Below are 23,124 nucleotides of genomic sequence, written 5' to 3'. Positions count from 1 at the left end.
ATTTCAGAACTCAGCACCCCTGGAATTCATGGGTTCTTCTCTTAAAGAAGAAGGATGACTCTGCACTCCACTGCTGGTGCCAGCTTGGACGATCCTCAGCCATTCCTTCCATTCCTCAGTGCCAAGCACAATAATTGATGGAGATGATGGTGTTTCTTGGTGGCTGGACACTTCAAAGTGGGAAGACCCACCACCCACGCTGTTGTTGCCATTCATTTGCTTGACGTGGAGCCTTCTCCTCTTTCTGAACGTGCAGCTGACCCCTTCCCATCTCCTTTTCTTTTTTTTTTTCTTAAATTATAAGGAACGTGCGGTTCCTTACACGTTCTGCTGGAAGAGAGCTCTTTTTCATTGTTTTCTTACTTGAACAGATAAAACGTTTATATTTTCTTCATATTGGGATGCACACAGTTACTCATTAATTTATTTTCACCGTTCATCGCTCGTTCATCTTGTTCACTGTTCATCGTCACCTTCCTGCATTTCTGGTTTGCGATTCTACTGTTCACGTTGCATTTCCAATGCTATTTGATTCTCAGTTTGCGTTGGATGGTGCCCTTACTGTTGCGAATCATTTTAATCCCATTCGGTGTATTTTCATTAGCGTTTAGAATAGTTTTCGGCTTATCTGTGCATTTCGAAGTTAAAGTTTAGTTTCTCTCGCACTGCGTTCAAAGTTTGATGAATTTTGCTGCATTTCATACCGATCGGTTACCTCTTTAGACCGTTCGGTTATGTAAGTGTTTGTCCATTTACTACCGTTCGGTCGAAGTTCTTAATGTAGACCATTCGGTTTGTTCTGGTCATTGTTGATGCATGCGTTCGGCTACCTTCTTTGTTGCTTAGTTTCAATTGGTTGCTTATTTCCCGTTCGGTTATTCTTGAAGTTTTAACTTGTTTCCATTTTACTGCTTAATTACCGTTTAGCTGTTTTCTGTATGCGTTCGTTTCTTTTGTTAATAGTATCGTTCGGCTTATGCGTGTTGATTTTCCCACTTCATTTTATTAGTTTGCTTTGAACCATTCGGTGCTCACACTTTATTCTTATTACCGCTCGGTCAAGAACATTCAGTTTACGATTTTCCTATGCTTTTCCGTTGTTGCACTGTTCAGCTTTAATTACTGCATGCCGCTCAGTTTTACCTTTACACTGTTCGGTCTCTAACGTGTTTCTTTGTTAGAGACCGTTCATTTTTTTTTTGGTTTAGTTTTCAATATCATTTTCCATTGCCTGTTGCCTTCATACTATTTGGTCACCTAATACCGTTCGTCCTTTTCCTTAGCTCTTTAAGTTGCTTTTACCGTTCGGATATACTTCTGTGTATGACCGTTCGGTCTGTTTGTTATTGTAAACGACCGTTCGTTTCATGTCAGGACGTTCGGTCTTTAACGACCGTTCACTCATTTCTTTTTCTGGAGACCGTTCGGTCTTAATGTTATTACCGTCAGGTTCTTACTTCTGTGCAATTATAGCGCACCGTTCGGTCAGTGCTTAATTAGACCGTTCGGTCTTTTATATCACCGCTCGGTTTTAACGCTTATGGTTAGAACCGTTCGGTTTTCTGCTTTCCGCTTTTTAATTTTGTAGTTGTCTTTAGCTTCCTCCAATTTTAATTTAATTTAATTTTCCTTGTAAAAACACTTTCAAACCCCCCACTACGTGTTCGATCTGAGACTGAACCGAAATTTGGTCCTTGAGAGACGACCTAGGAGTCACTTCCTAGTAGTATACTGCATTAATTTCGCAATCAATTTTTGTGTGAGGTGCGACCCTCTCAACAAAATGGCGTCGTTGCCGGGGACCAACGGTTCGGTCTTAGGACTTTTGTTGCGTTAGTGTGTGTTGTGTTTTGTCTTGTCTTGTGATGTGATGTTCTGTTTTGTGTGTGCGCGTTGCATGTTAAATTGTGACTTGTTTTGTTTGTTTCGTAATTTTCAGTATTTTCTTTTTCCATGTCTACCTATTTTGATTTTGTGAATACTGCTTATTCTGCCTGTGCCTTTGATTATGATTCTCCTTCTGCATCTAACTCTGATATTGCTTCTCATGCACATTCTGCTGATTTTTATGTTGAGAACTATATGGCTCATCCTCAATTTCCTGAGAGCGCTCCTCGTGAGCCAGTTCCACCTACAAAGGATGACGTTCATTGCGTTCTCACCACTGGACTGATACATCTGCTGCCTAAGTTTCACGGTTTTGCAGGAGAATGCCCACATAGACATTTGGAGGAGTTCCACATCATGTGCTCTTCACTGAAGCCTCCACATGTCCCTCTTGATCACATTTTCTTGGGGGCATTTCCGCATTCATTACAAGGAGCAGCTAAGGATTGGAAAGACTCTCTTCCTCTAAGATCCGTTACCGATTGGGGATATCTTGAGCATCAGTTTCTGAGCAAATTCTCCCCTATGCAGTATGGTTACAGCAACGATCCTGGATGGAATGATCCTAACCTCGGATGGCATAGTACTCCACAACATCATTATCAAGAACCACCGTTCCAGAGTACTTTTATGTCTCCACCAGTCCAACAATACGAGAGTCAACAGTATGATGCTCCTGCCTAAATAGCTCCTCCGCCTTCTACTTCTGAGCCTACATTGCAGGAGTTGTTGGAGCAAATGACCATGCAGAACCTTCAGTTTCAGTGATGAGAGGGTCGCACCTCCCACAAAAGTTGATTGCATAAAAGAATGCAGTATAGTACTAGGAAGTGACTCCTAGGTCATCTCTCAAGGACCAAATGTGGTTCGAGTCTTAGGTCAAACACGTAGTGGAGGGTTGGTAGAAAAGTTTGTGAATGCAATTAAACTAAATTAAAATGCGAATGTAAACACGGAAGGAACAGAAGAATTAAAACGGTTGGTCACTAATTCAATTACATACTTCGAATCACAGATTAATGACAATTACACACTACTTTGATCCAAATCCAAGACGAATCACCCAACTAACTTAAATTAACATTACAACTAAAATATCACAACCGACCAAAATAGACAACATTAAAGTGAATATTAAAATTAAATACAAACAAAAAAAAATATACCCGCATTCCAACTAAGGCAATTGAGGCATAGAAACAACATGGTGAATATAAGCATAAGTGGTAGCATGACATAGGAAGCACCAGATTTGCATACAAGTGATAATGAACATTAAAATAATAAAAAGAAACGCAATTAACAAATCAGTTAAAATCACTTAAAACATTAGATGCATTTAAAGCTGAATGTTTTCCAAATGTAAAATATAAGAAAATGCCATGTGGTTCCAACGTGAATAAAGTGAAAAGAAAAAGGAAACCCTGGCTGGATGTAACCCGCTGCACCTCCAAAGTAACTTAACGTGCTTCCAAAATATTAAAGGATGAGTCAACGAGAAAATGAAATTAAGTGGGGTAAGGACTTCCATGCTTAGGAGCTCTCCATTCCAGCACGTCACCAAGCACACCTCCAACCCGTGACACCTTGCTAAAAAGTTAAGCACCGTATTCTATAAAAGAAGGAAATGAAAACCGAGAACTCCTTTTCCAATTGAAAATAAAATGGGTTCCTCTTTGCTGGCCGTGACTGTTCCTGCACTGTGCACACCAATTTCTCTCCTCACCCGTAACCTTCCATACGTCCCTCTCCGTTCTTCCCCCTCTTTCCAAACCAAAATCCTACTTCTTAGGTGGCATTCATTCTCCTCATACGCGTGTTTTTAAAATGAAAGATCTTCCTCACACTTCTCGGTGGCAGCCCTTCTACCATGCTTCCAAAATGAAATATACTTCTATTACTCTAAGCAAACATTAAGCAAATATTCAATGCAACAGTGAACTTCTGTGATGATGAGCTTTGAAAGACGAAAATGAAGAATCAGCAAAGATAAAAAAAATGCTTCTAAGTGGGTGGCGGCTGCCATGTCCAGGCCGAGAAACTCCCAAAGACTTCACTCTAGAATAGAAACCTAGCCCCCCTGCTGCCCTTTCCTCAACGCTCTTCTTTCACTCCATCCCTGGGCTCCTTGCTTTGCTGGACCATGAAGGCCTTTACTAGATGTTGGACCGTGGATGTGTGGATCTTCATTGCTCTCGGTGGCTGTTGCACGTGTTGTTCTCTTCATTCTCGTGCTTCCAAGTGTTGGTCCCAACTTTGATTCCAAAATATGTGAGGTTTTGGTGTGTGTGCCAACGTGAGTTGTCCATGGGGCCATGCTATTATTTTCCAATCAATTTTGAGACAGCCGTGAACACTCCACATGATACCAATTCCATTCTCCATTTTGCAGTTTCAACCGAGAGCTATTCAAGAGTGGTGAAGTGTTGCTTGTGCCAGTGATGGAGCTTGGGTGTTACTTTGGTTGTGTGAAGGCCGTGAGCTTCTTCTTCACTGCTGGATCATGAACTTTGTGTGTGCCAAGTGTGGGCACCTGCACCTCATTTCTTCAATCTTCTGGATGTGCAGTTTTGTTCAACTCAAAACAATTTGGACCTCCTTGCAACCAATTAAGAGTCTAGAACCACATTTAATTTCTTTTTGTGGCCATGAGATGCATTGTCCAATGATAAATTCCAGCCACCACAAGTAAAGTTGACACAACATTCACGCAGCACTGTGCGAAAATTGAAATGACTGAGATGCATTGGGCTCAATTGCCATTTCTCATTTAACCTTCAAATGTCCCAAATTGTATTTCCAAAATTTTCCCTGCAATTAATAATGAAAATAATTAGCTCAGATAATTCAAATTAGTTAAAATAAGAATTTCCGATCAAATTAAGCACAATTAGTAAAAATGGGAAAATACTGGACAATTAAGCACAATTCCCAGATTAATTATAGCACAATAAACTAAGTGAAGTGAAGAAAATATCGACTCATCATTCAGCAAGAGAACAGAGCACACCTTCAATGTTTGAGCAATCAGATAGGGCAGATGACCCCTCAACTCAATCAGGAACAGTCTCAAGATTTAGAGGAATCACCATTTCAGACTGTTCTGATTCCTGATGATGTTAGTGTTGTAACACCCAAATATAATAAGAGGTATTACTGATAGTAGAGACTAAATTAATTTGATATCTCATATAAACAATCAAACTTTATTTCAATTACTCCAAAGTACAATACCAAACTTACAAACTTTAAACAATATAGTCTTCACTACTTAACATAAATTTGAACTTTCAACTTATAAGTCTTACACAACATAATTTTCCCAATACAAATTTGTTCTTTTTACAAAAATCCCTGAAAGTTTTTCCCCGCATCTCTCTCATCTCTAAGCTTTTTCAACCGCATCTGCAACAATATCTATTCACATATAACATGAGTTATATGATCATAGTACAAACAAATAAGGGTAAGCCAACCATATCATAAAATCATTAAACTTGTAATAAAAATATTCCAATCATGTATTTCTGCAATTGATAAAATATCATTATTCCGATGTCATTAATTCATCATTATCAAAATCATCTTTCTCATTTCCATAACCCTTATAAGGTTACCATGCTTACTCACGAAGCCTTATGGTCAGACCGCTCTCTGCCTGCTTCCTTAAGCCTCACCTATATACTATGTCTTACTTTCTGAAGCCTTATGGTCAGACCTCTCTCTGCCTGCTTCTATAAAACTTATGAACCATATATTTATGTCAAAGCCTTATGGTCAGACCACTTTCTGCCTGCTTTCATAAACCTCTGGTTTTACTTTTCTCATATCAAGCTCTCATGGTATAACTCGAACATACTACTCCAGTAGTAAACATCATTTCATAAATAATGATTTCTCATATCCACTCCAACATTTCATAAAATCAACAATTCATACCCTTTTTATCCACCTAACTCAATCATGTTCATTCTTTAATCATAAATTCACAATAACCCGTTTTGGTGTCAATAAATTAAACATATTGTCAAATATCATACTTCATATTATAAACTCAATTTGCCCATAATGAGTATAACTCATCATATTTTCACCAATCAAAGATCATATATCAGCCAAAATACATCAACATATCTTAGGAACTACATATTAAAGTCTGGACTCAATGTAATGATAAATAAAATATATATGAAGTTTTTATCATGATATTATTATACATCTACAATCAACTTGTTTTATTTTATTTTCATCCTAGTAGAGATTTTTCTTTACCCCAATTGGTCATCGGAGAGGACCCAGATGTCTGAACGCATCAAACTCACCTTCGACGCCAGCACATATGACTAGTCACAACTGACTGGACCAGGCCAGGGCTGCTCTATGATCAGGGATGTGCCAACTCAGGTTTTTAAGGTTCCTCTATCCTACCAACAAAGAAAGGCCCTCAATAATTAACAATTGATTTATTTAAATTATCTACCATGTTCTCTTATGCTCTAATTTGAAATGCCAAATTTTAATATTTTCACTTCCTCTCACAGCAACCTCAAACAATATCTGTACATCTATTTAATACCCATATACAAGCTATTACAGAACCCTTACTCCAGACCTTCCAACAAGATCAATTTCAGCCAACAAACTCATTCAAAACAGATTAAATTCATCATATGTAAAATTTCACAGTTTCAATTATCACACCCAATATAATAAAAGTCATAAAATAGTTTCACAAGATCACACCAGTTCAACATTCATATGCAAATATTTTATAAAATAAATTCATACAAAAATAATTAGCTCCCATTACCATCAAAATAATATTAATATAAAAATTCAGGGGAAACAAGAAGTTGAATCTGGCAGAGCCGGTTAGACAACTTCTCATCCTTCCAGAAAGATGCAATAAAAAAATAGATAAAACAATAAAATATTTGGGGAAACAAGAAGTTAAATCTGACAGAGCCGGCTAGACAACTTCTCATCCTTCCAAAAATACAATATAAATAAGAAATAAAAGGTGTGGGGAAACAAGAAGTTGAATCTGGCAGAGCCGGTTAGACAACTTCTCATCCTTCCAAAAATACAATATAAATAAGAAATAAAAGGTGTGGGGAAACAAGAAGTTGAATCTGGCAGACCCGGTTAGACAACTTCTCGTCCTTCCAAAAATACAATATAAATAAGAAATAAAAGGTGTGGGGAAACAAGAAGTTGAATCTGGCAGAGCCGGTTAGACAACTTCTCGTCCTTCCAAAAATACAAAAGAAACAAATAAATGTTCTCATTCAAAATTCAAGACCATTCAGCAACAAAATACTACATATTCAAGATTTAGGATTAGAGAAAAGCAAAGTATAAGAGTGGCTTCCCTTACCTCTATTACAGACTTAATTTCCTCGTTCTCTGAAAACTTACAGAATATCCCCTTTGTAATTAGAAATTCTTCCAACTCTCTTCTCTCAAAATTTTTCTAAGTTCTTTGGTGTAAATTTTCAGCCTCCCCCCTTGGCTATTATATGCCGCAAATAACTCCTTCCGCATTCATGCCTATTCTGACTCTGATTGGGCTACCTATGCTACCACTAGAAGATCCATCTCTGGTTTTTGCGTTTTTCTTGGAACTGCTCTTATCTCCTGGAAATCAAAGAAACAAACCACCGTTTCCAAGTCTTCTTCTGAAGCCGAATACAGATCTTTAGCTTCCTTAACTTGTGAATTACAATGGCTGCAATATCTTTTAAAAGATTTGCATATACCGTGTCCGACCCCTTATTCTGTTTACTGTGACAACAATTCTGCTATCCACATTGCCAAAAATCCCACTTTTCATGAACGAACCAAGCATATTGATATAGACTGTCACGTTACTAGACAAAAGCTTCAAGATGGTCTTATAAAACTTCTCCATGTTTCTTCTACCAATCAAGTTGCAGATGTTTTTACCAAATCTCTCTATCCTTCTCCTTTTAATATTGTTACTTCCAAGCTAAACATGCATAATATCCATGTTCATCTTGAGGGAGGGTGATAGAGACCTTTTACATTACCGATCGTCCTTAACGCTCGTCATTACTGTTCGGACGATCGGTTTGATTGTAATCCTTTTCTTTACCGATCATTCTTACCGATCGTCACCACTGATCGGTAAGGACTCTTGGACGATCGGTCGTTCCGTTCGACAGGTTCAGTTGTCTGCTCTCTACCGATCGTCTCTATTCTAGGACGATCGGTCTAGGAAGCTACTCGGTCTGCGTTTTACTTTTCTTAGTTGTTTCTTCTTTTTTCTGTATAAATACTTTGTTTTATTGTAATTTATGTAACTTTTCAATATAATTCATTTTCAGTTTGTTCTTTCTGGTTTTCTCTTTCTCGTTTCTCTGATCACTTACAAAGTAAGCACACAGCTGCTAATTCACACATCCATGGAAGAGTCACGGTCCAGCATGCACAGACGAAGCTACAGCATCTAGGCGTGTGGGCACCACGAATTTGGAAAACATCCGTAAAATGAGGAAGCAGAAAAATACACTGACACCAAAATTCGAGGGGCCCCTTTTACTTATTTTGGCCATTGAAGAAAGCCAAAAATAGTAAGGAAGCTAGGGGGACAAGACGGGGAACCCGGAATACGGCTGGAAGGAAGGAGAGGACATGGGAGTAAGACAAAATATTTGGAAATAAAAAGAGGAGAGCAGCAAGAAGAGAGTTACGGCCTGGGAGAGGTCTCTCTTCCAGGAGTCCCAAAAGCAATAGAGGAGGCCATAGTAGTGTGATTTCCAGTAGTTAGTATTGTAGTTTTTCTACCAGAATGTAATGAACAGTAGTGTAGGAGAGTGTAATACAGCCGTGTAGGAGGAGAGAATGCAAAGAGTACTGGACAGTGGACGGTTGAAATCAAGAAAGTGCTGGAAGAGTAGGAGCTTGGCACTTTGATGGAAGGTTACGGTTGAAGCAAAATCGTGTGCAAGTTCTAATTTAATTTTGTTGTTTGCTGTATTAAATTCTTGTACAATTTAAATGCAATTCAAAGTTTCATGTTGTTAAATTCCAGAACTATTTACTGTTTTTAAATTTCTGTTGCAATTTAATTTCTTTCGTTGTTTGCCTGCCGTTAAATTTCTACTGTTGTTTGTACTGTGTTGTTGATTGTTGTCCTTTAAATCATTCGCTGTAATTTTATTCTTGCTGCTGTAATGTTGATTCTGTTTTCATATTTGAAATTTACTGTTTTCTATTTACTATTTACTGTATTTTCTTTTTCTGTATTTTTAGTATTTCTGTATTTTTGTTTTTACTATTCCATATCTGTTTTTAATATTTCATGTTGCTGTATTTTCGTTTTAATTGTACCAATTTCGTTTTTATCGTTTTAACCCCATTTTACTGTACTGTTTTGAATTTTAAATTCAGTTGTGTTTAATTGTCACTTTTAAATTTTATTTACCGCACAAAACATCCACAAACTCCCCCCCCCCCCACTTCGTGTTTAAATCTGAGACTGAACCCCAATATTGGTCCTTGAGAGACGACCTAGGAGTCACTTCCTAGTACTGTACTGCATTTCTTTTATGCTCAAGTTTTGCGAGAGGCGCGACCCTCTCGTCAATGATCATATGAAATGTGAAAGATGATGTTGATATGAACAACTGGAATTATGAAACTGTATGATGATAAATGGTCTGGAATGTAAATGAAAACTGAATATGATCCTTCCCAATGATAATATACGTTCGTTGCTGAACGGTCCTTGATCGTTCGGTTTTCTTGGTAAACAGTCAAAAATGGAATTCTGTCATCTGGATAGAATCCTAATTGAGGACGAGCGTCCTCGTGTTAAAGTACTATGCTTGAGCGTTCGGCCAAGCACAGTCGTATTTGGGTATTCTTTGATAAACGCTATTCTTTTAGTACATTTTACCGTTCGTAAACATTACCTCAACATTCGTTATTTTAAGATGATTGGCGCTCGGTCTTATACCCAGCGTTCGCTCTAATTGGTGCTCGGTCTTAAACCAAGCGCTCGTACTGAATAGTGCGCGGTCTTATACCAAGCGCTCGTATGAATAGTGCTCGGTCTTATACCAAGCGCTCGTATGAATAAGTGCTCGGTCTTATACCTAGTGCTCGTTCCAATTGGTGCTCGGTCTCCCACTGGGCGTTTGTTCTCAGTCTCATAAAATTAGTCTTATTGAAATAGCGTACGTCCAACTTCAGATTACCACGTTCGGTCATTGACTGGCAGTGGATTTCGGTGTGAGAATTATTGTAAAAATGGTTCGTTAACGTTTTGAGATGTCCACGTTTGATGTATCCGGCCTAGGGCCTCTACACTTAAAATTATTCCTGGAGTATCGGTTTGAATTCACAAGAGTCAGTTCATCCAACTGATCCTCATGGTAATTAACGTTCGTCCAATGAATAGGACGTTACTCGGTTATTCCCGAACGTAATTGTAACTCTATCGTTCGTACTCTGATCCGAACGAGCGTCTTTTTGGATTCCGTCCACAGCGTCCGTCCTCGTTGTATTGGGGACAAAACGTTCGTTATTTTATGGTCTTCAAATTGATGACAAAAAAATGAATGAGAAATGATGAATGACGATTGATGAATAGTATATGAGATGAAAAGAAAGTTGTGACTTTGAACGAGCGTTCCGAGGAGGAACGACTCTTGAATGATTATGAGAATTGTAAAGTATGAATGTGGACAGCTTAGCTGGCGGTTCATCCTGATATTCCGTGAGTGTTCGTCCTCACATAGAGGGGGCACGTCATGCATGGGAATGGCAGGAGGTCCTAGTCCTAGACTGTACTTAGGACGGAACGGACTAACCTCGGGTGGCAGCTGATGAGAATTCCAGTTACCACACCACCCGGGTGCACGAACGTCGTAGCTACACAATTCATACAGTCCGGACGGTCGGTCTAGTAATAGGCATATTATGTTACGTACGTTGAATTATGCTTGTATGATGAACTGTTTACATGAATTTGTATGTGAATGTATGAATTAAATTACATAAGCTTACCTTGCGTTTTCCTTGTGTTGTCTCGTTTTGTACGTCCGTCTTGTCATTGCAATGATCATCCGTGTGGATGTGAGCAGAAGGAGACGAGCGACTGGGAGATATGCTGAACGAAGAGAATTTGGTTGAAGTTGAAGTGAAGACCGAACAGTAGTACGTTCGACTATTATTATAGGTGTTGGTTGTAGTGGTCGTTCGACCACTTGTTCTATCTTTTGATTATGTTCGACCGTTCGGTATTTTCCTTTGTAAATCGTTCGGTCAAGTTTTCATTTATGTTACAGCCTTCAATTTGTAACTGGACGTGCGGCTTTGCGCGTTCGTTTTTATTGTTGTAAGACTGTATTCAAGGACGTTCGTCCTTGAGCGTTCGTTCGTTTCGTTTTATTGGAAAACTGTTTTGAATTATTATTAAAAGTGATTTTCTAATTATATAGTTCATGACTGTATTTTTGGGATGTCATATTAGTGGTATCAGAGCAGTTTTGTTCTTTTAGAGGACACTGTAGGTTATGAGTGTGATAAGAGTTGAAAAACTGTTATTTTCATGCTTAAAATTGACACTAAAAGCAACCTTTATACTTAGAAACTAGCTTGAAATCATGCTTTTATTGATATTTTCAGAAATAAGAGGGCTGGACAGGTTTATGCTTGATTTCAGTGTTTTTGTGCAGGTTTTAAGGTGAATTTAGTGAAAGAAGTGAAGAAGGAGAGAGATGAAATCAGAAAAGACATCAAAAAGTGCAAAAGGAGAAGACGCAACTGCCGCTGAGCGGCAGTTTACCGCTGAGCGGCACTCAGGAGTTCACGTTGGAACCGCTGAGGGGCAAAATGGCCGCTGAGGGGAGAAAACTACTCACGCACTCACCGCTGAGCGGTACTTTACCGTTGACCGGCACTATTTTTGGGCTTGGGCCTAATTTTCTGTAATTTACGAATAGTATATAAGCTTTAGGGTTTCCTAGGGTTAGGTATCTTTGGCAAAGACGAAGCAAACACTCTCTCTTCCACCCCTTTGAAGGAGGATCTTGGATGCTCAGGCTACCTCTTCACCTTTCTAGGGTTTTATCCTTAATTCTTTCATTATTGTTCATCTAGGTTCACCATGAATATGGTGAACTAAACCTTGTATGTTTGTTGGGGAATCAATGTAATCTTTTGAAGCTCTCATATATGGAATTTGTGCTTGCATCTTAATCTAAGACTTATGCTTTCTTTCATCATTAGTTAGGGTTTTTCCTCTTTGCTCAAGGCTTGCTTTGTTTAACTCATTCAATGCATGATTATTGATTTTGTCGATACGGGAACGTACGGAGAAGTCTAGATCCGGGGAATTTCTCCCAATAGTATATTGGTTGCCTTAAGCTCCTGCTCTAAATAAACTAATTATTAGGAATGCTAGGAATCGTATGAACTCGTAATTAGGGAGAAGCCTTCTTGAAAGGTAATTAGAGAGTGGCATTAACAATGATGACTTGAATGTTGAATTCCTAAAATATATGAGAGTGGATAAGATGAAATTGACCCCCCACAACATATTCATCAATATATTTCATTGAAAGTGTCTGTCTTTTGTTTTAGCCATTGATCAACCTCATGCATACATGTTTATTTTCGTCTTTTGCATATTAAACTCCAATTATTTTGTTCTTAAGTCTTAGCTAATCAACAAATCACATAACTAAACTAGGTCGTGAGTCCTTTGGGAGAACGATACCTGGTCTTACCGAGTTTATTACTTGAAACGATTCGGTCATACTTGCCGATTATTAAACAAGTTTGTGACATCATATTTTGGTGATCATAAATTTGTCCATCAAGTTTTTGGCGCCGTTGCCGGGGACTCTGGTTTAACTGGTTAATTTGTGTGATTATTGATTATCTTTGACTTTAGTTTTGAATTTCTGTTTTTTATTTTCTGTTTTTATTTTTTCGGTTTTTATTTGATTTGGTTTTATTTTATTTGATTTGATTTTATTTTATTTGATTTTATTTGATTTGATTTGATTTGATTAGATTAGATTTTATTTTATTTTATTTTATATTATTTTATCTTGTCCTTTGAATCTTTTATCTTCTGAATCTATATCTTCTCCTATATCTTTTTGTGCTAACAAATTTTTTTTAGGGTTTTGTTTTCTTGTGTATGCAGGAAGCAATTAGAACAAGGAGTAAGAAAACAACAGAACCTCTTCTTGAAGGTTTAGACGAGAGTAGACGGAGGAGAAGAATCCGAACATCTAGAGAACTTTTCCCTTCTCCAGAAACTCTCTTACAATCACCACCACAAGGTTCTGTTCATAGCACAGAAAATATGGAGAACAACAACGTTAGAAGAACTCTTGCTGACTACACCAATATAGCTGGACCTCAGCACTTTAACAGTATAGCTAGACCTAGAGTCAATGCAGCTAATATGGAGGTCAAACCAGCACTGATTCAACTGGTGAAAAGCAACCAATTTAATGGGTTATCTCATGAAAGCCCATATGAGCATCTCACTACCTTCAATGAGATTTGCAACACAGTCAAGATTAATGGGGTGCCAGACGAAGCTATCAAACTTAGTTTGTTTCCTTTCTCATTGGGAGGCAATGCTAAACTTTGGTTGAATTCTTTCCCAGAAGGAAGTTTCACAGAGTGGGAAGCAGTGGTAACAAAGTTTTTAAACAAGTACTTTCCACAATCAAAGGTGACAAAAGGCAAGCAAGAGATTTCTTCATTTAGGCAAGGCATGGAAGAATCACCGGGGCATGCATGGGATAAATACAAAAGTTTGCTAAGAAAAACACTCACGCATGGCTTTGAAGAACAGGAAGTAGTCTTAACTTTCCTTGGAGGGCTTGGTTCACAAACCAAGATGATGCTTGATGCCTCAGCAGGAGGCAATATTAAATGGAAAACTCCAGAGGAAGCCACAGAAATTATAGAAATTATGGCTACTAGTGATAATGAGCTGCACAGTGAGAGAGGAGCTCCTATGCAACAAAAAGGAGTTCTCCAATTACAGACACATGATGCCTTGCTAGCTCAAAACAAAATTCTAACTCAACAGCTGTAGACTCTTACTAAAACTCTGGCACAATTACCCAAAGAGTTGAAGATTGCTGCACAGGTACAATCCCAGTTGTGCGAATTATGTGGAGGCGACCATATCAATGGTCAATGTGCCTTTCCAGTAGAAGCCGTAGAGGATGTAAACTACTTGACCAATCAATACCGTCAAGGGAATTACAATCAAGGGTGGAAACCACACCCAAGCATTGGTCAAGGACAAACTGGGCAAGCTGGTCAATTTAATAAGCAGCAGCAGCAACCCACCTTATGGCAGCAGATTTCTATGCTTACTGAAAGGTCCATAAGGATGGAGGAAACTCTCAACAATTTCATACAGAAGACTGAGTCTACACAGAAGAGTACTGAAGCTGCTATTAAAAATTTGGAGACTCAGATGGGGCAGATCACCAAACAGGTGGAAGAAAGGCCAAACAGAAATTTTGGGGCTAATACTGAGGTTAACCCCAGAGAAGAGTGCAAAGTGGTAGAGAGTGTTGATGATGAGAAAGTTGAGTTAGATACAGAAGAGAGAAGAGAAATAGAGAGCAAAAGCACTTTTCCTTTTCCAATCCATCAAGGGAAACAATTGGACTTCACAGAATTATTCAAAATGGTGGATAATGAAGCACCTTGGGAACAGATTCTGCAACAGATTACGATTTACACTAAATCTAATGATGAAATCTCTACAAAGAAAAGACGTAGAGATGATAAAGCAAAGGAGTGCATAACTGTTAAAAAAGAGTCATTCCCTCCTAAAGCAACAGACCCAAGCAGTTTTTCTATCCCTTGTACCATAGGGAAGAAAAGGGTGAAGAAAGCTCTCCTTGATTTAGGTTCAAGTGTTAACTTGATACCTTACTCTTTACTGGAGCAAATCGGCAATGTTAATGTGAAACCTGTAAAGGTTAATCTAGTAATGGCTGATGGATCTTCAAAGGAGCCATGTGGGATTGCAGAGGACATTATAGTTTGTGTTGGCAAACTTCAGTTCTTGGCAGACTTTGTGGTGATGAAGATGGAGACAGAGAAGATACCTATCATACTTGGAAGACCGTTTATGAAAACGGCCAGAGCTATTATTGATGTAAATGAAGGTATAGTGGTGCTCAAGGATCGAGAAGAGAGAGTGGTGGTAGACGTCTTTCAAGATGAGACGCAAACACAGGAGGAAGAAGCTAGTTATAAAGCTGCATTTCAAGATGCACCCATGACTAGCCGTAAAGATGAAAATCTCAAGGTTGCAGGTAACCATTGTTTGTTGTTTCAGGTACACAAGGAAGAAAAGATTGGAAGAGGAGGAGAAATTCCTGGTGACTGGGAGAAAAGAAGACCCCAACTTGGTACACCTGTAAGAATCAAGAACAAGTTGTGGGTTGTGAAGGGCTTTAAAGAGAAGGAGATGCTAGAGATAGAATCTCCACGTCTTAGAAGAATCAAAACAGTTCACAGGAAACAGTTGAGGAGTTGGTGGGATAACCACATCAACTATGAAGAAAGAACTTGAGCTGACGTTAAAAGAACGCTTGCTGGGAGGCAACCCAGTTGAGTTTAGAACTTTTAAATTTTACTTTGGTTTGTAATTTTTAAATCTGTTGAACATTATTGTGTAAATATTTTGCGGAACATAGCATCTACTGAAGGATGCTAAATTGTAGCACCTACTGATGGGTGTTGGTGAGAAAATTTTGCACCTATTGATGGGTGCTGGTAAGTTTGTAACACCTACTGAAGGGTGTTGGTGGATTTTGGGTCAGGCTCGTGACGTTAAACAAGCGCTACCTGGGAGGCAACCCAGTTGATTGAATATTTCTGTTTGTTTCGTTTTAGTTGCATAATAGGGTTTGCAGAAGTAATCTGAACATTGAATTGCAAGGAACCAGTGAGGGGTATGTCTAGGAGGCACGTAGGTTAAGAAAAGAAGGAGAAGAGCACTTCACGAAAGTGCCGCTGAGGGGTACTCTTGCAGAATGGGCTTTAGTTCCCCTCAGCGGAACCCGAGCCCATTAGGGTATTTTTATACCCCAAGCTGCGTTTTAGGTTTTCTTTCCAGGCTCTTCTCTGCACAAACACTCCCACATACCTTTTCCAAGGTTTTCCACATCTTTTCATTCTTTCCTCTTGAAAATTTCTCTTCCACTCACTTGCTCACTAGTGTTCCATTCAAGTTTGGGGTTGGAAGAGAGTATCTTAGATTGGAAACATTCTCATTGCATCTAGTATCTCCACCCAAGTAAGTAAAAAGCATTTTGTTCATTCTAGGGTTCTTGATTTTGAATGTGATTGTCAAAGCATGAATATTTAGGGGTTTTGGTTTCTATGCATGATTTGATGATATATTTGATTTTTGAACCGATTAAACTGCATGATTCTGAACTGGAAAACTGAAAATTGCATTTGGGTGGAGATAGGACAACTTGAAAAGGGGTATTTCAAAATTCTGCAGAGTTACCGCTCAGGGGTAAATTGCCGCTGAGCGGCACTCTGCCAGACTTGGTTTTTCTGATTTTTTGTGATTTGGAATGTGGCACTGGTGGCGCTGAGGGGAAATTCTGACCCTTAGCGGTGGTTTAGCTTCTAAAGGAGTTGTGTTCTGTGTTTTACTAATGATTAATATCATGTTCTGTGGTTTTGTATTTGTGTTTCAATGCAGGAATGACATCCTCTTCAGGAAAGAGATTGAAAACCATGGCAACCAAGAGAAAGGAAAAGGAACCAGAGCAACCCCACTCTAGCAGGTTCCTCTCTAGGAAACATGAGAAGCACTTTAGGGTGGTTCAGGACAGGAGACTACTAATGGAAAGAAAAGTTGGAATGATACCTAACTTTGCTCCTCAGTTTGGAGAGCAAGTGTTAGGGAATGACTGGGGAAAGCTAGCCACCTATCCTGCACCTGCCAACATAGCTGTGGTAAAAGAGTTCTACACCAACGCAAAGAAGATTGGTGAATATCCAACTGAAAACTATCTGGGATATGTCAGAGGCCATGCTATCAGGTATGATCCTAATTCTATCAATAACTTCCTGGACACTGTGTGGGCTGGTGAGCAGTGCCAGTTTGCTCTTTGCATGGAGGAAGGTGCTGATTATGAGGATGTGGAAAGAGTATTATGCATACCTGGAGGACACTTCCAAAGGAATAGATCTGGCTCAGTGGTTAACATTAGGAGGACGGATTTGACTCCTCTTGCAAAGTATTGGATGACATTTTCTCATGACAACATTCAGCCATGTTCACATGTGTCAGATATTACTCTCAGTAGGGCACTATTCATCTACTGTGCTATCAGAAACTTAAATGTTAATATTGGGCAGGTGATAGCTGATGAGATTAGTGTGTGCGCCAATACCTCAAAAGCCAAAGCACCATTAGGACATCCCTCCTTGATTACTCACCTTTGCAAGATAGTTAGGGTGGACACTTCTGCTCCATCATTTGAGAGGCCAAGAAAAGCTATTGATGAGGCCTATTACACACAGTACTGTGGAGGTGAGGAAGCAGCTCAGCCAGTTCCACCACGCCGTGCTCGTAGAAAGAGAGGGCCAGCACAGAGCCAGACATCTGCTGAGACACATGAAGATAAACCATTCCAGATGAGGGACATGTATATGTCTCTTATAGGTGCTCAGTTGCAGTCCATTCACAGAGGGCAGGTGGCCACTGCTGAGATGATTGTGGGGATGTATGATACACCTCCAGCCCACAGGTGGACTATGGATGAATTTCATAATGTGGTAGCTTGGCCAGAGGAGCCAGTGCATGGAGGAAGAGCTGAAGCAGCTGAAGCTTCAGTTAGAGAGATGGAAGAAGATGAAGCTGATGATGATGATACATTTGAAGATGATGAAGATGAGGAGGAAGAGGAAGATACAGAGGACAGCTCAGATTGATGAGGAGCTGAGATAGCATTTACTGATGAATGCTATCATGCTTTTGTGGTTTAAGTTTTCTGAACTTATTTGTTTCTATTTTTAGATTAGGGTTTGATGTACTCTATTGAACACATGGTTTGTTATGATGGTTTGCTAATAACTGTGATTGTTTGATAAGTAATGCTTGATGATGCTTATTGATTGATTGATGTTGAGATGATGTGCACATTAAAATGCTTATACAGGTGATTCACAAGCCTTGTGAACAAATGCAGGATATTATGATTGCGATTGTGAGATTAAGCAGGATGTGTATGTCAAATGTGAATGAGCTTATATGTGAGGTTTTGAGCTCCAGAGTTTTTATTGTTTGAATGTTATTTCTTTGAAAGCATGAATGACTTTGCCCAGGTTTTATATGATTGAATCAATTGCTTGTTTTGCATCATGTGATCAAGGTCGTTTGTTGGAATCCTTTTTATTGGCCAAAATCATAAAGTTAGCCCACTAAAAGAGAACACTTTGCGTTCTATCCTTTGAACCTTTAGCCTTGAACATACACTGGAAACCCTTGATTGAAAATCTTTACCTTGAGTTAAGTAGAAGATCTTGTGTGGTATTGTTAAATGTTCAAGTTTGGGGTTATTGGGAAAAACATGAAAAAGGAAGAGCATTGAGCTAAGAGCTACAAAGTAAGAATATGCAAAGAAAAAGAAAAGAAAAGAAAAGAAAAGCAAAGCTCAATGCAAATGCAAAAGGCAAGTTGGGAAAAATAAGAATAATTGTGTTGATTATGATTCTCTTAACTCAAGGATTTTGTGATCCAGAAAAACCAATTTTCTTGTTAGCCCAGCCACATTATAAGCCATTGAAAAGTCCTTGTGATGATGCATACTTGTGAATGTTTTTTATTGTGGTAAAATGAAAGGCAAAGTTGATTCATGTGACATTGTGATAGTAGAGTGAATGAGTGATTACCTCTTATACACTTGTGTGTGAGTGAAACACTTTACCTAGTGAGGAAATATTGCATGAACACATGAACATCCATGCTTAATTGATTGATCATTCATGAAAAGTAGCATTTGTTGGAATTTAAATGACTTTGCGAACACTAAAGCATGTGCACATCTTGATTGAAATCGTGGTCATAGGTTTGATTGAAGTTTTTACTTATCTTGAAAAGAGCATTTTTGAATGAGTGGACCATCATATGAATTGGTTGAAGATGGAGTTACATCTTGTTTGCTTGAGGACAAGCAAAGTTCTAAGTTTGGGGTTGTGATAACAGTTGAAAAACTATTATTTTCATGCTTAAAATTGACACTAAAAGCAACCTTTATACTTAGAAACTAGCTTGAAATCATCCTTTTATTGATATTTTCAGAAATAAGAGAGCTGGACAGGTTTATGCTTGATTTCAGTGTTTTTGTGTAGGTTTTAAGGTGAATTTAGTGAAAGAAGTGAAGAAGGAGAGAGATGAAATCAGAAAAGACATCAAAAAGTGCAAAAGGAGAAGACGCAATTGTGGCTGAGCGACAGTTTACCGCTGAGCGGCACTCAGGAGTTCACGTTGGAACCGCTGAGGGGTAAAATGGCCGCTGAGGGGAGAAAACTACTCACGCACTCACCGCTGAGCGGTACTTTACCGCTGAGCGGCACTATTTTTGGGCTTGGGCCTAATTTTCTGTAATTTACGAATAGTATATAAGCTTTAGGGTTTCCTAGGGTTAGGTATCTTTGGCAAAGACGAAGCAAACACTCTCTCTTCCACCCCTTTGAAGGAGGATCTTGGATGCTCAGGCTATTGTTAGAATCGCTGCAACGAAATTATTAGCGTGGAACAAACCAAGAGGGGGGTGAATTGGTTATATACTTTTATTGTGCCTTTTATTATTTTTCTCTTAATTTTTCTTACTGGGCGAATGATTAAATATAAATGACAGAGTAAGAGAAAGAGAAAAATTACACAGGTGATTTTATCCTGGTTCAGATCACTAGGATCATACGTCCAGTCGCTTACCTCAAACAAGATAAACCTTTTTCACTAACACAAAACACTTACAAATATTAGTCACAAAGAAAAAAAATTTGTAAGAGTTTAGAACAAGCTATTCCTCTGTCACCGCAGTAGCACTTCAGGACTTTGCAGACAAGAGTTTCCTTAGCTTCAACAATCTCACAGAGTTCTCAAAGAGTTCAGAGATCTTTTGCACAAGGGAAGAGTTATTTTTGAGATAAAGAGTGAGCCATTTTATAGACTCAGCCTAATACCCTTCCATTCTTCGAAAACGGGCCATCTAACGCATTTAATCGATTAACATAAATATTAATCGATTAATAATGAGTACAACGGCTAGTTTTTCAAATCTGAAACCCCCAACGGCTAGTTTTTCAAATCTGAAACCCCCAACGGCTAGTGTTAATTGATTATTCTCAGGAATAATCGATTAACTAAATAAATCAAATATAAATTACAAGAATCAACCCTAATACATATTTGAGGACTATTACATCAACTTTGATTATTATAAAAGCTTTATAAAATACAGAGATCTTCAATTTGTCTTTGTGGATCTTGACTTGTGCAAATCTGTTCATCATCAAAACTTCATCTTTGATTTTTGCTAACATTCTCCCCCTTTTTGATGATGATCAAAAACTACTTTGATTTAAAGCTTTTAGTAATAATCTGGATAAAACACAACTTATGGAAGAAAAAGTGCATTAGTGAATAAACACAAATAAGCAAATAAGCTTAAATAAGCTTTAAACATTTTCTCCCCCTTTTTGATCATAATTAAAAAGGTGTGTTTGATGTTCTCCCCCTAAGATAATACTCCCCCTTAATAAAAGCATGTATGCATATGAGCTAAAAATATTTCAAATTTAAAGCTTCATTCAAACATACACAATAGGATATTTAAGGCAAATAATTTTAGGATGAAGAACTTATAAAACATTGTTTAAACATACATTGAACTATATAAGATAGGAATTTTAAAGCATACAAAAATATGGCTAGATTTTCAAAATTGCAAAACTGGAACGCATTTAAAAATTCAATCCTAAGATATTTCTAATGATTCTTAGATCTCTTCTAATGTTTACCCCTTTAGATATGCCTCCAATTTCGTAATGATAATCCTCTAGGTTGTTTCCACATTTTGTTTAGATCTTCATCTTGAGGATTGTCATCATTCTTCGCTTCATTTGTTGTCTTCTACAAATCTTCATCATTGCCTGCATCTAATTCAACTGACTCAAGAGGTTTGGCCTCAAGGTCTACAATTTCATCAAAGACAACATGCACACATTCTTCTATTTCAAATGTTTTCGGATTGAAAACTATATATGCTTCGTATATTAGAAGATATAAAAAAAAAATAGTTTCATCGGCCTTGGAATAAAATTTTCTTAATTTTTGTTTTAAAGAAATTCTAAATATTAAACAATAGGTACCCAACTACTTGTATGGGTCCTTTGGGTTAGATTTAGAAAAAAAATCATTTTACAACCCAAACATATCTACCACTTGGAACACCATAATGCTTAATTTTACATTTGTTAGATGTATGACCCTTTTTCATACAATAAAAGCATGATGCAACATTTGTGTTCCTATAAGTTGTTCCTTTTTCTACCCAAGTTCTACGGGTTCTATGATTATGTTTATTTTTAATTCTAGGAACATACTTATTTTTAACAACCTTATTTTCATTATTTTTACTACATTCTCCTAAGGTTGTTTCATCTAGTAGTTTTTCACAAGATGCACATTTATCATTACTAGTATATTTACCTTTTTCATAAAATAAAATTTTATTTTTCAAAGTTTTATTTTCATCAATAATAGTTTCAAAATTTGTTTTTAAATTTTGATTTTCTTCAAGAGTATTTTCAAAATTCAATTTTAACTCTTTGAAATCCTTTTTCAATTTCTTATGAGCTATATCTAATTTTTCGGATTCTACTAATAAAGCAGCATAAGTATCATGCAATTCATCTTCACTATCATATTGACTAGAATTTTCTGAATCGTTAAATGTACTTACTTGGCTTCCAGCAGTGTCGTCATCCGCCATTAGACATATGTTTGCTTCTTCATCAGAATTGCTCGAGTCAGAAATTGATACGTTGTCATCGTCCCATGCGATGTATGCTCTCTTTTTCTTGAAGAATTTCTTTTCTTTCTTTTCTTCACCCTTCTTTTGATTTGGGCAGTCTGCTTTTAAATGTCCCTTTTCTCCGCAACCGTAGCATCTATAGTTTGAGGAAGATCCTTGATTTTCTCTCTTTTCGTTTTTGAATCTCCCTTTGCCTTATGATTTCATGAACCTGTTGAACCTCTTGATTAGTAGACTCAAATTTTCGTCTTCTTTTGAGTCTTCATCTTCCATTTTGCTTTTGCTCTTTTCTACCTCAGATTTGAAGGCTAGAGTCTTTTTCTTAGTTTTTGCTTCTTCTTCATCTAGTCTTCCGAGGTCAAGTTCGTGCTCTCTCAACTTTCCAAATAATGCAGCCATGGTCATTGTGTTGAGATTTTGTGACTCAGAAATTGCAGTCACTTTTGGTTGCCAAGACCTGTCTAAAGATTTCAAAATTTTTATATTAAGCTCATCAGTATCAAAAGATTTACCTAGTCCAATAAGATGGTTTACGATGTTGGTGAAGCGTTTCTGAACATCTACTATTGTTTCCCCTTGCTTCATCCTGAACATCTCGTATTCCTGGAGTAAGGTATTCTTTCTAGCTCTCTTAACATCATCTGTACCTTCATGGGTTACGCTTAGTACTTCCCACATTTCTTGTGCAGATTTACAAACAGAAATCTTGTAAAACTCATCAACAGTTAAAGCAGATGAAATAATATTACGAGCTTTTACATCATTACCAAATTTTTTCTTATCTTCAGCAGTCCATTGGTCACGGGGCTTTGGTTCCTGCATATTGTTAGTTGGAACAAAAGGACCAAATGCAACAGCATCCCAAATATCTACATCAATAGATTCCATAAAAATTTGCATTCTAACCTTCCAAAATGCATAATTTTCACCCGTGAATAGTGGTGGTCTATTGATAGAAGCACCCTCTGTGAATGTTTGATACGATCCCGCCATTTGAATGACTATCAAAGCAAGCTCTGATACCAATTGTCAGAGCGGCTGCAGCGGATGGGTTAGCGTGGAACAAACCAAGAGGGGGGGTGAATTGGTTATATACTTTTATTGTGCCTTTTATTATTTTTCTCTTAATTTTTCTTACTGGGCGAATGAT

The sequence above is a fragment of the Vigna umbellata genome, chromosome 7 (genome assembly GCF_029865625.1).
Source record: "Vigna umbellata cultivar VRB3 chromosome 7, Vumbellata_1.0, whole genome shotgun sequence".
In the NCBI taxonomy this organism is placed as follows: domain Eukaryota; kingdom Viridiplantae; phylum Streptophyta; class Magnoliopsida; order Fabales; family Fabaceae; genus Vigna; species Vigna umbellata.
Note: the sequence above shows the minus strand (reverse complement) of the source record.